This window comes from Alligator mississippiensis, chromosome 11 (assembly GCF_030867095.1).
Source record: "Alligator mississippiensis isolate rAllMis1 chromosome 11, rAllMis1, whole genome shotgun sequence".
NCBI lineage: Eukaryota > Metazoa > Chordata > Crocodylia > Alligatoridae > Alligator > Alligator mississippiensis.
In genome coordinates this window covers 61,799,770-61,814,833 of record NC_081834.1, presented here as the reverse complement: position 1 = coordinate 61,814,833, position 15,064 = coordinate 61,799,770, and the positions used below count along the sequence as shown (strand labels likewise).

At 55.6% G+C, this 15,064-nt stretch overlaps 1 long non-coding RNA gene across 1 annotated transcript; it reads right to left on the bottom strand.

Annotated features, from left to right (window-relative positions):
* Nucleotides 1-14,363: 14,363 nt before the first annotated feature.
* On the bottom strand, nucleotides 14,364-15,064 carry LOC132243906 (uncharacterized). The gene is made up of 3 exons (XR_009455477.1): nucleotides 14,993-15,064; nucleotides 14,604-14,656; nucleotides 14,364-14,414 (listed from the first exon to the last, which is right to left on the bottom strand). It is a non-coding gene; the product is annotated as an uncharacterized LOC132243906 (long non-coding RNA).

Genomic DNA, 15,064 nt, shown 5'->3' with positions numbered 1-15,064 from the left:
TCCCTAGAGGGGCTTCAATCCCTGCCCCCAATTTACCTGCAGAGCTGCTCTCCACGCTGCCCGGGCCATGTGCATGTACATGCACCTAGTGCCCCTGCCTGACCGCCCTCCTCCTGGTCCCCCACCACAACCCTCTTGCGGGCCTGAAGTCTGTCAGCCTGCAGAGAGCTCTTTGCAAACATGCACGATCCATGGGTTTCTCCATTAAAATGAGAAATCCGTGTTTTCCTCAGGTACAGGGGGGAAATCTGTGTTTTACTCCCTTTTCGGTGGGAAATGCAAAACCCCGATCCCGATACTCACCTGCTGGAGGTGCCCCAACTGCAAGCCTCTCCCCATGGGATGTGCTGCAGAGCTGCAGGACCGGGAGCAGGTGCTTCCTCAGCCTGGCTGCAGAAGCCAGGACACTGCTGGCAGCTCCGTGTTGCCCGGGAGGTGTCACACAGACGTTTTCCCTCGAGTCCAGGGGCTGCCCGGGCCCTGGCCGGGACCTCTCCTGCTGCTGCCTCCTTGGAGACCGTCCGGAAGCCCGAGGCTGGGTGGATTCAACGTCCCTGGCAGCAGGTCCCGGGCACTGCGAGAGCCGGCAAAGGGCTCCCTGCTCCGAGCCCCGCTTCCCACACACGGGGCCTGCAATGCCGCTTGCTTTGCCATGCCACGACGAGAAAGGCTGGCTCTGAGCTGGGCGAGCGGGCGCGGGGGAGCAAGCTCCTGCCCCTGCTGCAGGCTCCCAGCCACAGGGCACCTCAGCAATGCAAGCAGCTGCCCAGCACGTGGGTGGAGCAGCAGGGTGTGCAGGGGCCAGTGTCCTCCTCCCGGCGCCAGCGGCCCAGACGGACCCTGAGAGCATCGACATGGAGGCGAAGGGGCTGGGAGAACATGCGTGCACACCCTGCTCCACGCAGAGAAGAACTGGTTTCCTCCGCCCTCCCAGAGCACTCACAGTATCCCTCTATGCAGTGGTTCTCAGCCGGGGGACAGGGCACACCGAGGTGCCTTGACATCCTTGCAAGGATGCTGCAGTGTAACCTGCAGTGTCAGAACTGCTGGGTGTGCAAACACGATCCGCAATTGAAACCCTGGCATTTCACATGGGAACCCAGAGTGCCAAAAACACTGGGACCCGTCGCGCTCTTTCTGACTTCTCTGCAACAGGAGAATTGCTCAGTATTTTGTCTGTATTCCAAAAACGAGTGAAAAGCAAGAGCTGGCATTTGTGAGGGTGTCTGTGAGTCCAGCAAGGGCTGAGTGGAGCCCAACGAGAAGCGCCTTGAGGCTCAGGAGTTCAGAAGTGCTGATCTAGGAGCTTCCCAAACAAGAGATTTTCTTATTATTATTACAAAATGTTTCTGCACAATATTATCTTCATTATGTATGCAGGATGTTTAGGGGCTATGAGATGAATCAAAGGATCCATTAATTCTGGGTGCCTAAATCAAGACTCCTTGAACTTGATTTTTTCTTATGTCCAGAAGGTAAAAAGTCTGTCTGACGCCTTGTGTCTAACAGGAAGGGGCCAGCAGTGTCCTGGCTTCTGCAGCCAGGCTGAGGAAGGCACCCTGCTGTCCAGCCACACAGTTCTCTAGTACATGGCATGGGGAGCAGGCCTGCACTTCGGGTGCCTCCAGCAGGAGATTATAATTCACTCTGCACAATCATGCAGCTCCTGCTCTTGTCACTGGGCAGGACTCAGACACCTCCAGAGCGGGATCCTTGGTTACCAGGATGTGCCAGGCTCTCCATTCACTTCAGTGGGGAGTTCTAGCCTGCGCTAAGACCCCCCGTGCTAAGTTCTAGCCGGCGCTAAGACATGCGGGGCATCCCATGTCTGTGCAGGGGACTGCAGAAAGGGGAGGAAAGTCCGCCCCGCTCCAAGGTGGTGAGCACGGCCCTGATGCTCTCACACCCATTCCACGGGGTTGGAAACATCCCCAGGTACAGGAGCTCCCAGCCCTCCCAGCTCAGCCCGCGCTGCCCGGCCGGAGCGGGCAGGGAGCCCAAAGCTGCGGCGCTGACGGGCACCCACAGGTCCCAGGGAAGGGGTCCCTGCCCTCCTCTGCCGGGCACTCCCCAATCCCAGCCCCGGGTTTAATCCCAGGAGCTGCCTGGACTCCCGGGGGCTTCAGCCCCGAGCCAGGCACGTGGAGCCAGAGGTCAGGGGCTGGAGCAGGGAGCTGTGTCCAAACCAGCTGCCTGCCAGTCATTGCCCCTGAGCCCAGGGCTTCCCTGCCCATGATCCCCAAGTGATCAGGAGGCTGGCGGCATGGGGGCATCCCCGGGGACACCGGCCTGTCTCCTGGAGAGCAGGAGGTTCAGGGGCAGACGGGTGCACAGGGGTGCCTTGAAGCCCAGCTGATGACTGCTCCTGCTCGGTGCCAGGATGGACAGGCTGAGGCGGGTGCTGAGCAGGAGGACCACCAAGGTGGGCTTCGTGCCAGCAGATCACAGCGGGGGGCCTGGGCAGGAACATCTGGGCCCCCCCGGCCATGAAGAGGAGGGGCCCATCAAGGCGAGGACGTGGCTGTGCCCTGTGTGCTGGTGTAAAAAAACAGTACGTGCCAGCACCAAAGAAGAGCATTTGCAGCAGCCCACCACCTCCAGGTGCAAGTGGAGGTGGCCCTGGGTGCGCCTGGGCAGGCGGGAGCCCGGAGGAGAGGAGCGCCGGGCACAAGAGCCGTGCAGCCTCCCGCCCGGGGCATGGAGCAGCCTGGAGCCCGGCCCTGCAGCCCCCCGGCAGGAGGCAGCCCCTGCAGAGACGTGGAGGAGGGCCCAGCCTCCCTGGGGCTGGAGCGGAGCCCGTCCTGCACCAGCCCCAGCCCCAGCCTGAGTTGCAGCTCCTCCTCCGCGGACCCACACGGCTCCCTGGGGTCTGCGAGCCCCCCGACCCCTGGCGCCAGCCGCACCGGTGAGGAGCCGCGCTGGGGCCACCCAGTCTTAGGGCCATTCACTCCAGGGGGCAAGGCAGACCCTGCGCAGGGCTGGGCAGCGGCATCCTGGCCAAGGCGAGGGGGCTGAGCCGCACGACCTCCTGGTCCCCGTGCGTGGGGTGGCCTTGGTGGGGGTGGGTGATGGGGGAGGCAGGGTCACTTGTGGGGGCACAGGGACCTCCCAGGTCAGTGGGGCAGTCCAGTGTGCTCTCAGCCATGGGGGCCGTGAGGTTGCGGGGGCGGAGGAGCGGGATGGAGAGGGCCCTGGGAGATTTCTGCAGACAGGGGGCCCTTGGCTGGCAAGGGGAGCACGGCCCCATCTCTGCCCCCCACACTGCACGTGTCTTCCCCTCGGGGGCAAAGGACTCACCCCCCACTTTTCTTCCTGCTGCAGTGAGTCCCAGTCCGGCCACAGAGAAGATGCAGGACGAGGAAGACCAGGAGAGGGAAGAACAGGGGACACCGGAGGAAGCTGTGCTCAGTGTCACCCAGCGCCTCCAGGACCGCGGGAAGGTAGGAAACCCGTTCAGTCCTCTGTTCCCTCCCCAGGGGAGCCCATCCCGCTGACCCAGAGCTGACTAGGGGAGACGCTCGCCCGCGGGCAGTTCGAGGGGAGGGTGTGTTTGTGAAGCCCCACCTGGGTCCCCTCCTGCCACAGACACTGCCCTGCTCCTCCCTGCGCCTGCCCAGGAGGAGACTCATGGCAGCAGCCTGGGGGTCCCAAGAGGCCTGAGTCCCACAGCGGGTTTGGGGGGGACAGGGAGGTCCCTGGCTCAGAGCCTCCCTTTACCCCGGTCCCGCTCCTGGTAGATGCAGCGCAGGAGGGACGGGCAGCGCCTGCTGCGGGAGCTCCTCACCCTGCAGGCAGCCGTGCAGCAGAGGGGACACGAGGCTGTGGAGCTGCAGGGGTGGAAAGCGTCCGTGCCAGAGAAGATCGTGGTGAGTAGGAGGAAGCACGGGACAGTGCAAGGACAGGAGAAGACGGAGGAAATGGTTTCTTGAGTCCAGGTTGGAGGGGAGAGATGGAGCTGGACCGGGGAGAGAAGAGCAAGCACACCCGTCCCTGACATGAAGTGTCATTCTTGTAGCAAGATGCTGCCTTGTGTCACATCCCTCCACCCGTTCATCCGTCCTGCTTCATCAGGGACCTGCGTTGGGACCGGCTGAATGGGAGAAGAGATCTGCAGGCGTCTAAAGTCACGTCCTGAGGAAGACACAAGCATAGGCCGTCTCTGGAGCCTAAGCATCATTTCTGAGAAAAATCCGGCTCCTTATTGCACTGTCCCAGAGGTCTTTTGTGTCGGGAATGGAGAGATCTTGGCTAAAGCAAAAGTGCTGCTTTCACTGAGACACTCCTGGCTTGAAAAACCTGGACTGTCTCAGCACATAACATGACTTAAATATTGGGATCTTGTCCCAGCTTCAAGGTTTGTCTCAGGAAAAGACATACAGTCATACTGTGGCTGCCCCATAGGACATGTCACTGGGGCTGCACTGTCCTACTTCAGGTTGCCATTATTTCAGTGACTCCTGGGCCCTTCCCAGGGTCTCCTTGGAGTCCACTCTTTTCTACCATGTGGGTGAAAGGAAGGCCAAGCCATAGGGATGTTACAAGTGTCTGAAGGGAAGAAGGACAAGTTCTGCGCTAGGGACTGCGACCACGTGAGACGTCCCAGTCCCTCAGCTGAACAGTGTGCTACTCCAGGTAAAATCGCCCTGCTCAGAAGCTCTGACTGGTGGGACTGTAATATGCTGGGAGTTCAGCATCAACCCTCTGGACACTCCTGCTTTGAACTACACTTATTTATTATTATAACCCTCTGAAATCACATCCATGTGGATCTTAACCTTTGCCCTTGGTACATGTGTGCAGAGTTTATACTTGCTTTGCTCTCACTTGACCCGTCCAGCCCTGCGGGGGGAAAGGAACCAAGAAAGCCTCCGGCTCCTCGTGGCAGAAAGAGGGCGTCCCCAGTGCTGCAAAACTGCCACCAGCAAGGGGCCCCTGCAGTGGAGGACAGGAGGGCTTTGGCCTGAAAGGGGCAGTGCACAGAAAACAATAAGACACAACAGGCAGACATTACGCTTGAACCAGAATAAGTGATCAGAAACTGGTCTGTACGAATTACAGAAGAAAAGTTTGGCATCATTGTTTAAAACGGAGGAAACTGGTCTAAGATTTGCACCCACTGGCAAGGGCAAAGGTGTGCTCTTCTTGCTACCAATCTAAGTTACACCGCTTAGAGAAAAAAGGATAACTTAGATCAAATTCACCTCAGCCTTTTTGAGTGTCTCTACTCGCCAGGGTCACCAGACCGGGAGCCACCGTTGTCCGTTCAGATGCTGCGGGATCCATTGATTTATGCCATGATGTTACATAGGTCTCACCTGGCACTTCCCACCAGCACATCCCAAAGGGCTGTCACAGCAGAGACTGGGGCTGCTATCGCCCTACTCCACATGTAGAGGAAGGCACAGAGAGGTCACAACTGTTGAGCTGAGCACAGCGTTCCCCAATCCACATCAGTCCTGGGCCCATGCTGCGAACTGTTGAGCAAGCTTGCTCTGTCTGAGGTTCAGGACCCCACTGGGGCTTCACGTCGCCCAGCTGAGCAGTGCTGCAGGCCCACAGCCAAACACCAGCTTGCTTGGCCTGGCTGGGGGTGTGCAGAGGGGTCCTGACTGCCACCTGGGCCTGGGCTGAGCCCGCATGCTGCCACAGCAACTGAATTGGTGCAGCTTTGCGGGGGTCAAAGAGCTGGTGTTTCATCTGACCTTCTCCGCCTCCCCAGGGCCAGGAAAATCAGCAGGCTCTGCATGATGCCCAGGCTGAACAGTCGGATGTGACGCAGGAGGCAAACCTGAGGCCCACTTGCCGCATGCTCCTTGCAGAACAGGTGGTCAGAGACGGGTGGGTCATGGGTCCTTGTTTGAGAGGGAAAATCTTGCTTGAGTGAGAGCAGAGCTGGCCCCTGACCCTGCTAATAGAGGAGGAGGCCAGCTTGACCCACAATCAACCTGGACAGCCCTCAGTTTACATCAGGGAGGACACGGGTCTCCGCTCCGTGCCCCATGGGCAGGTGGCCGTGCCCAAGACTGAGCTACAAGTCCGTGTCTCCCATTTCTCCCTCCTTCTTGTTCCAAAAAAGACAAGAGTGTCCTGGGCTGCATTAACAGGAGTGTCATGTGTCCATCAAGGGAAATGACTCTTCCCCTCTATTCAGCGTTGGGGTGGCCTCACCAGGGACTTTCTGACCATGAAGGGCCAGACATTGGAGCAGGCTGCCTAGAGGAGCGGTGGCATCTCCGTGACGGGAAACTGTGAGAAGCAGGTTGGACGGACACTTGGTTGGGATGGGATACTGAGGGATGAGAGCGCCTGGATCAGGGGGCTGGACGAGATGACCTTGTGAGGCCCCTTCCAGTCCTCCTGTTCAATGATCCCACATCCCTGCAGACACATCTGCTCACATGGAGCCCATCAGGTCTCCCCAGTGAAGAATTTCCTATTTAACATGGACGGAAATCTTGTCCACATGGTTTGTGCTTTTCAAATTATTGCTTGAAGTTAGAGTTTCATGAGCATTATATGAAATGCCAAATCCAACCTCAGCCCCTTCCGTGTATCCCACCCTGCGACCTGCTGTTAAGAAAGCTCCTGATGGACTCTCCTGCCTCTCCTGTTTAATCAGCATCTCCCCTCATGCTGCTCTCCTCGTGTCACCTCCACCCATCACAAGGCAGCTCCTGCCTTCTCTAGAGATGCTCCTGTCCTGGGCTGCAGACTGTCCCACCTGCTTGCTGGTCCCCAGTAAGGAGGCAGTCAGGCCCTCCCCTAGCCCTCTGCCATGTGCAGACAACACAGCCCTTCAGCAATGGCAGGTGTAGCATGGTGTCAGCTCCCCTTGTGCTCTCTGGCCTGCTCTGTCTTCCTGGACCTGGTCCTGGGGAAGACTCCAAGCAAGGTATCCTAGAGGGGACCCTGCCGCAGTGGTCAGGTGGGATGAACGGGGACCCTGATTTCTTGCCGTGACTCCAGTGCAAGAAGGAAAAGATGGCGGGATACAGCAGTGCCCTGCAGAACAGGGCCTGTGCCCAGCCATGGCCTCTCCAGGGGAGTTCAAGCCCTGGCACCTCATGTGGACGTGCTCTGGTGAGACACTCACGGCAGGACTGGTCGAGAGCAAGGAGAGGATAACCCGGACATTTCCCAGGTCACCTTTATATCCCACGGTGACAAGAGTGGGGAAGAGGGCAGGCTTGGATGCCACAAGCTGCCACATTTACTGGGATCTCTGCATGTGTCAGGCCAGGGAGCTGGACCCCAGAGGTGAAAGCTCCCACATGGACAGTACCTGCATAGAAATCCTGATGTGATCAGGCATCGGAAACCTGGCCCTGCTCCAGCCTGATGAAGGGATTAGACTCCTTTGCGAAGCAAACGGGGAGAAAACCCTCAGGGCAGATGGGAAGCAATGGCTAGGGGAACGTGCAGGATGACGTGCTAAACCAAACCCAAGCCCCTTGTCTTCAGTGAAGCCCTTATGTGAGCCCAGGGAAGATTTCATCAGGATTTGCAGCACTGGTATAATAAATTATCCCATTTTTCATGACATGTTACAGATTACACACCTATTTAGTGGAATCCTTTTCTAACACACTGATGTTTAAGTTTCATATTTAAAGTTCATGTTGTTCTGTCAGTTTTGAATGGTTGAGTAATCTAAAGGCTGTCATTGTCATTGAACGAGTCATGATGTTTCTTTTTGGAGAAGCCTTGAGAGTTTTAGCACGTCTCATGGACGCCTTTCTTGAAGCTCTCGCTCTTTGTTGAGTGATCAGTGGTGTCAGGAGCGTCAGGGCAGTTGGCGTGTTTGTCCATGAAGAACTGCTGGAGATGATGTCTTTTAGCAGGGTTTCTCCAGCACTTGACATTGAACCCCTTCTTTGGTTGCTTCTTTTGCTGACAGCAGTTTGTGGCCGTGCGGACGGGCATGGTGGAGCATATCAAATGCGGATCCATCCAACAGCCTTTTGTACTGCTCGTCCTCTCCTCCTCTTCTCGTGTCCTGCCTGTGACGGTCGAGGACAGGGATTCAGCAGCACTGCAGATTGTCAGGATCTGCCCGGGCCACAACGTGAGCGCTTCTGCTACGGCCGTTGTAGCTGTTGGGGTCCTGCACTGCGCTGGTTGTAGCTGTGCTGAGGGGGACTTTGCAATGCACTAGGATACAGTCAGTTAGGAGCCAGGGTTTTGAGCGGGGGTCTTGCACAATGGCTTCTATTTATTGCTTAGTGATTTATTCCTATGGAATACAGCATCCGAATAACAGAACAAGCTCTAAGCATCCTATCAGCAACGGCACTGAGGGGGAAGGCGGGAGTGACCGTATCAGGTATGATACCTATGGCGAGGCATCGTCAGCAGCCTAGTGCAGGTCTTCAGTGCAATCATTTCAAAGATAACTAGGACAGGACAGTCCTCGGTGATATGTGCTACAGTCTGGATTTTGCCACACTCAAACCTGGGCGCTTTAATACAATTCCAGTACCGAAGTAGGTAGTTGTCCACTCTGAACCTTGTTCAACATAGTCAAACTCTGCCTCAGTAAAAGAAAACCAGGAAGTTTAGACACGAGGTCCATGATACTGTAGCCTCTTTATCTTGAAATTGAGGAGAAGGGGTATGAGACAGAAGAGACAGCCAAGGATATGAGTGTATCTGCAAGTACCTGTCATACGTTTCACTGTGTCATTCAGTTGCTTTGGGATGAGTAGATCATTTTCTGCACGCTTGTTCAGGGAAAGAAATCCATGCAGCTCTGGACACAAGTGCTGTCCTTCAGGCCAGTCGGTCGCTGTTAGTGCTGTGCACCAGGGTGCGGATAGTCCAGGTTGCAGACCTCAGTACTTGACCTGGGCAGATTCAGGCAGGTGACATGACACAGGCTGTTCAAGGTGCCTTTTCTAGTGTCCCCTGCACACAGATGAGCAGAGCTGATCGAAATAGGCCTGCTCAGTCATAATTGCAGCTGCCTCATTGCACACCAGTCTCAGTTCAAAGTACAAATCATCATCATCCAGTCACTGGCTCCGTACGTGCAGGTCTGTGACTGGGGAAGGTCCGTGACCAGGGGCCTCTGGTAATCACGCATGTCTGCCCCATCGCCATTATCAACGTGGGAGTTGTATTGAAACAAGAGGCCTCTGCATGTTTTCTCTTAAGGTGGGGATGACACTGAGCTTCAGCAACCACACAGTACTTCACAGGAAGGAAACCTGAATCCCATGGCCAGAAAAACCAAAAGGACTAAAGATTTCTGTTGTGCTGCAACCTACTTCTGGCTCTGCCACCATCGTGAAATATTCTGCTTCAATTGCTTGCTCCACCATCAAGAACTTTTCTCTATTTTTGGAGCACTATTAGCCTGCCAAGCCTCCTCGCAACTTTGCCAACGTGTATAACCCTAGCAGGACAAATTGATGAAAGAGACTTTAATTGTAGAGAGAAGGGTTTTGTGACAGCCTCATGCCAGATGCAGTGGCTGATGGGCCACAGACAACTTCCACCCCTCTGGGTCACGCCAAGCCATGCCAAGCCATGCCATGCCACACCTTTGTTGTTACCACTGGGTGAAACTTCACTTGCCTGGAGGTGATCAGTGGTTCCCTGAGGAACAGGAACAGGTGTGACAGCATGCTGATGACTTGTCTGGGGCTCCTCCTTCCCTGCAGCTCACCCCTTTCCACTCGGGTCTTGTAATTAGCCCTGGTGACATCTTGGTGTCATGAGGTTGTCTTTTCTTCTCTGCAAGGTGTCTGGTGAGAATTGAAACCACAAGGACTCTGCTGCTGCCTTTTATGTCCAAATCACAAATAAACAGGTCATGTACATTAAATAGCTCATACTAGGCAACCAAGTAGGGCAGCGATGACTTTGCGCTGAGTGATCCCTTTCCTAGGTTTGGGTTGGCCTGGTGCAATGCAGGAGTGGCTCATACCATGCCCCTTGCTTCACTGGTCACACTTGTGCATCCTCCTTGCCTAATAGCTCAGGTGTACTTGCAGCCTGCCTGGCTCATGGCCACATTCAAAAGACATGGCTCCTGATAGCCCTAAGAAGCCCTAAAGTCATGATGGCCCCTAGGTTGGAGTGTGCAGCTCAAGAGAAAGGGACAAAAGAAGAGTCTGTGGAAACCTCGAAGGAATGGGAAACCACTTACATGCTCAGAGAGGCAAAAGCACCAACACTGGCATCCTGTGGGCCCATCCCGGATCAGGCAGGGGAGGATGGAGGGACACCTGAGTGCCGGTGTCTATCATGCAGTGGCAGATGCATCACGAACAGAAACAAAAGAGGGGCATGGGGAGGGGAGGAGTTCAGCTGTTCATCTGGGGGCGAAACAGCACGGGACCATCCAGGCCAGGTGAAACCTGTGGGAGAAGGGCAGAGTCAGGGCACGCGCAGGGTGGGGTGCAGGACAGGTGTGAACAAACTAGTGTGAGTGGGATGGGGTTGGATCTCGGCCCCTCTGCTCACACCCAGGAACAACCACGGGGTAAAGGAGAGTCTCCCCAGCCAGGAGCAGTACGTGGTTCTCACACTTGGCTCAGCGGGGATTTCTGTCCCAGCAGGCCTGACCTGGGCCAGGAGCCCTGGCAACTCACCTGCTCAGTGCTCCCCACCTTCGCCTCCTCCCCTCTGCCGCCGTGTCAGCACTGGGGGTGGGAAGCAGGGACACTGGTCACCTCGCAGACACCCCAAACCCCCAGGCCCTACCACTTCCACCAGCCCATGCCCTGGCGTCCCCTCTCTCCACCACTGCCTCTGTCCCAGGAACTGGCACAGGGGTCCCAGCCCTCAACCCGTCTTGCTCCCAACCCGCAAGACCTTCCCAGGACCAGGAACATAGTCCTGGCTGTCTCTAGTGGGTTGTGGAATATAGAAAATCCCACACAATTTACTGATTCCTTTTGATGCACTGGCTGGGGAATTAGCTGATTGCACGATTTCACAATGATTACACACTTAATTTATACAACACAATTTTATTTTAAAACTCTTCGCTACGTATATAACACTGCTTAGCTTTAAGGAATACCACAAACATTAAGAACACAATAACTACATATATCAGAAACAATGCTCCGAATGCACTTCCTTCCCAAACAATGCTATAAGAATTAGTGTTACAAAAACAACTACAATTACAACTAAAAGTTAAATTTGAATCAATACTATTATTTTCATAATATACTTACAATCCTAGAATTCCGAGAAGCCAAATACCAAAAAATGGTTTCATTCGTCAGTAGTACGATTTAATGGGTTGGCCTCAGTAGTTAGGTTCAATGGGCTCGCCTCAGCAATACAATTCAATAGGCTGGCCTCAGCGGTGATAGGACTAAGTCCCCTTCCTTCAGTCCCTTTCAGGTGCTCCGCGGCTTCAGCGTGAACTAAAAGATTCGTGTTCATGGAGAGGTTGGTTCAGGTGATCAATCTGATCTGGCCTACACTTGCGATTATTCCTTCGTTGTTCTGCAAGTAGAGTCACCTCCAAATTGGGACAGTAAGTTACAGTTTTTATTGAGTGAGCTCCCGTCTTGGGCCGCTCCTACTCAAACCTGTCATTACTCCCAAATTTGGGCTCGGATCTTACTCAATAGATTCTTTTGCTTAGTAATTAGTTTCTTTTGTTGAGCATTTTAATTACTTTGGGGAACTTCCATACCACTGCAAATGACCTTTTCTTACCAACCTGGTCAAAAGGCCCTAGGGTTTGATCTCTCGGAACTCAGGATATTTGCTCTTTGTAAAAGACTTCTAAAGATAAAATTCAAATTAAGACTTTAAACAAAGTCAGGAACTTTTACACGTAGTCCAAAAAGAATGACTTAGATAAGGAGATAGATCTTATCTTCTTCCTGAAACTGGCTAATGGGCAACCATTACAAACATTCAAACTATTTCATTCAATATGACACTGGCTCCAGCCCTTCCAACCCTCACACAGATCCCACGCTCTCATGCTAGCACTAGGAAAATCATTATACCTTTCCCCCTGTCGTGTCCATCTTAGACAATGATGCCCCTTGGTCTGGGTGCTTGCCTCCAACATCGTCCCCGGGCCAGCCTGGCACCCCACCTCAGCCAGGCAGAGGGCCCGGGCTGGGTGCAGGAGTCTCCATGGTGGGGGCCCTCTGCCTGGGTGCTGGCCTTTCTGGTACGGGGCAGGCTGGCCTGGGTCCCTGCGTCCAGCCCCTGGGAGGGGCATCTGCTCCTGATTGCACAAGGGTAACTGGTTAGAGATGGATGATGGACAGCATAGGATGCATTTTAATAAAGTTAAGTGCTAAGCGCTGCACCTAGGGAGAAAGAATCACCGTCACACTCACAAACTGGGAAATGACTTTCAAAGGAGCACAGCAGCAGAACGGGATTGTGGCAGGGCACAGTTTGTGCCTCCCACTTTAAGGGCTAGAAGCCAGCAGCCAGCAGGTGCCTAATTACAGCACCCATTTTTTGATTCAGGGCTGCCTATATAAGCAGGGCATTTTGCTGCTGGCAGGCCAGGCAACAGCATCGCCTGGCTGTGAAGCTTCATGGAGCACCCTGGAGGTAAGGGAGGAGCTGTAGGGGATGCCTAGGAGGCTCCTGGTCCTGGGCATGGCCAAAAACTGCACCCTGCTGGGAGTGGGTGGCCTGGTGAAGCTCCCAGTGGTGTGGGAGCCCCATGAAATGCCCATTACCACCCTGGTGAAAGGGACATCGAGGCACCTTAACCTCCGGGACACCACCGGAGGTAGGGGGTCCAGGCATGGCTGCGGCCACCTGAGCCCACCCGGGAGGGAAGCTCCGTGGGCCTGAGGGAAGGGTGTGGAGATGGGGAGTGCGAGTGAAGGGGGAGAAGACCCAGAGGGCTGAGGGCCCAGTACATTTATATACACATCGTGTTGTCCCGGAAGGGGCCAGAGTAAGCTTAGACCCAGTTGAGTACTTGGCTGGCCACTGCTCCGGTGAGGGTTGTGGGAGAAGCCCCACAGATGGTACGTCTGCCACCCAAGGAATGGACTAGCTAAGCCTATGGCCTTGCTCCCTCCAAGAGGGAGCAGGGCAGCATAAGTTGGTGATGCATGAAAGAGACCCTGTGAGACAGGGTGGAGTGTCGAGGCCCGAGTGAGAGGCGGGAAGTGTGAATGTGCAGGTGACCGAGGCCTGACAGCACGGCCTAAGCTTGCTCCAGCGCTAGGCCGGCAGCACTGTAACATCTGGATGCCATCTGCAAGGAATGGGCTGTGGTGTAGGGAAGTTACGGAGCCACAGATGGTGCTCCCTGGCATCGGGGCTGTAAATGGCCAGTCTCCTGCCTAATTAAGATCATTAATTAATTAATAACAAGGTGTGGAAGGCGAGTCAGGTGGGGGAACCCAGCACAGCGCCTAGGCGGGGAGCCCTACCTTGCTGCAAGGATCTCAGAGTCATAGTCAACTCCAAGATGAACTTGAGCCGTCAGTGCGACAAAGTGAGAAGTAAAGCTAACTGCACTCTGTCATGCATTAGCAGGTGCATCCCAAACGGGTCTAGGGAGGTGATACTTCCCCTTATGCAGCATTGGTAAGGGCATAGCCGGAGAACTGCATCCAGTTTTGGGTACCCACTTCAAGAGGGACGTGAATAACCTTGAGAGGGTCCAGAGGAGGGCCACTTGTGCGGTTAGGGGCCTGCAGCTAAGGTCCTATGAAGAGAGATTGAGGGACCTGGATGTCTTCAGCCTCTGCAAGGGAAGATGGAGAGGTGACCTGTGGCCGTCTACAAATTCATCACGGGTGAGGTGGACAGCAAGAAATAGGAGATAGCCTATTGACCAGGGTGCCCCTTGGGATAACTAGAAACAAGCTCCACCAACTGACAGAGCAGATTTAGATTAGACATCAGGAAGAACTTCTTTACGGTAAGGATAAGTAGGCATCCCCCCAGCATCTTCGGTCTTCATACCGCCAGGAGGCAATCCCCTCCCAAGATGTGGCGCCCACACAGCATGAGGACAGGATGCGGAGGCCCAGGGATGATGTGGGACTGACACAGGGGACAGCTGCTTGGTTCAGGGCACTGGCACCCTGAGGGATGGACATCAGGGGTCATCCTGACCTGCCTGGAGGCAGAAGGGGCCCTGATCAGCACCCAGGTCCCATCCCGCTCTGATCCCAGGCTCACAAACAAACAGTAAAAAAGCACCATACCGTTCCCCGTGTCCTCGGTGATTTGGACGGAGGCGAGTCTTGGTTTGCATGCTTGCCTCCATGACGGGCAGGGGTTTAGTCTCGCACCTGACTTCAGCCCGGCAGAGGGCCCCGGTCTGGGTATTGGTGTGTTCATGCCCAGGGCCCTCTGCCTGGGTGCTGGCTTCTGCAGGGAGGGGCACCTTGATTTGCGTCCCCTTGTCCTCATGGGACCCTGCCTCCTTTTCCTGGCGGGGGCTAATGCTCCTGGTTGCACAAAAAGGAGCTGGTCAGAAATGGGTCCTGGACTGAATCCATCCCCACCAGCACCGGAGAAGGAAGGACTCCCCTACCTGCAAACAGCACCACTTGCAACATGCCATAGCCTGGCCCAGAGCCCACCAGCTACCCAGGACAGCCCCGCACCTCACCCTGCCCTCCCTGTCCCCCACTTACCCCCTCCAGGGTGGCCAGCACTCCTCCGCCATCCCCTCCATATCCATGGGAGTCTGGTGCAAATGAAAAAGTAACATGGCAGTGAAGAGAAGATCCAGCCTGTGGGCCCAGAGCTGGCACGTGGTGGAGTATGTGGGGAGGCTGGGGGGCAGTAACCCAGGGAGCAGGGGAGGTCAGTGCAGCACAGACCTGTCACCCCACCGGTCCCACTGTGCCATCCACACAGCTCACATGGTGCCCAGCGCTGCACACACAAGCCCTCCCCCCAGGGCAACCCCACGTCCCCTCCACTGCGGGGCTGGCACAGCAGGGGCCAGCCTTGCCCTGTGCACACATGGGCACACGCACGCTCCCCGTCCCCCGGGGCAGGGGCATGCAGAAGGACTCACCTCCATGGGGCTGTCGTCCTGTTCGCAGCCCTGCTCCCTCTGCGCCTTGAGGGCCAGCACCAGGAAGAGGTT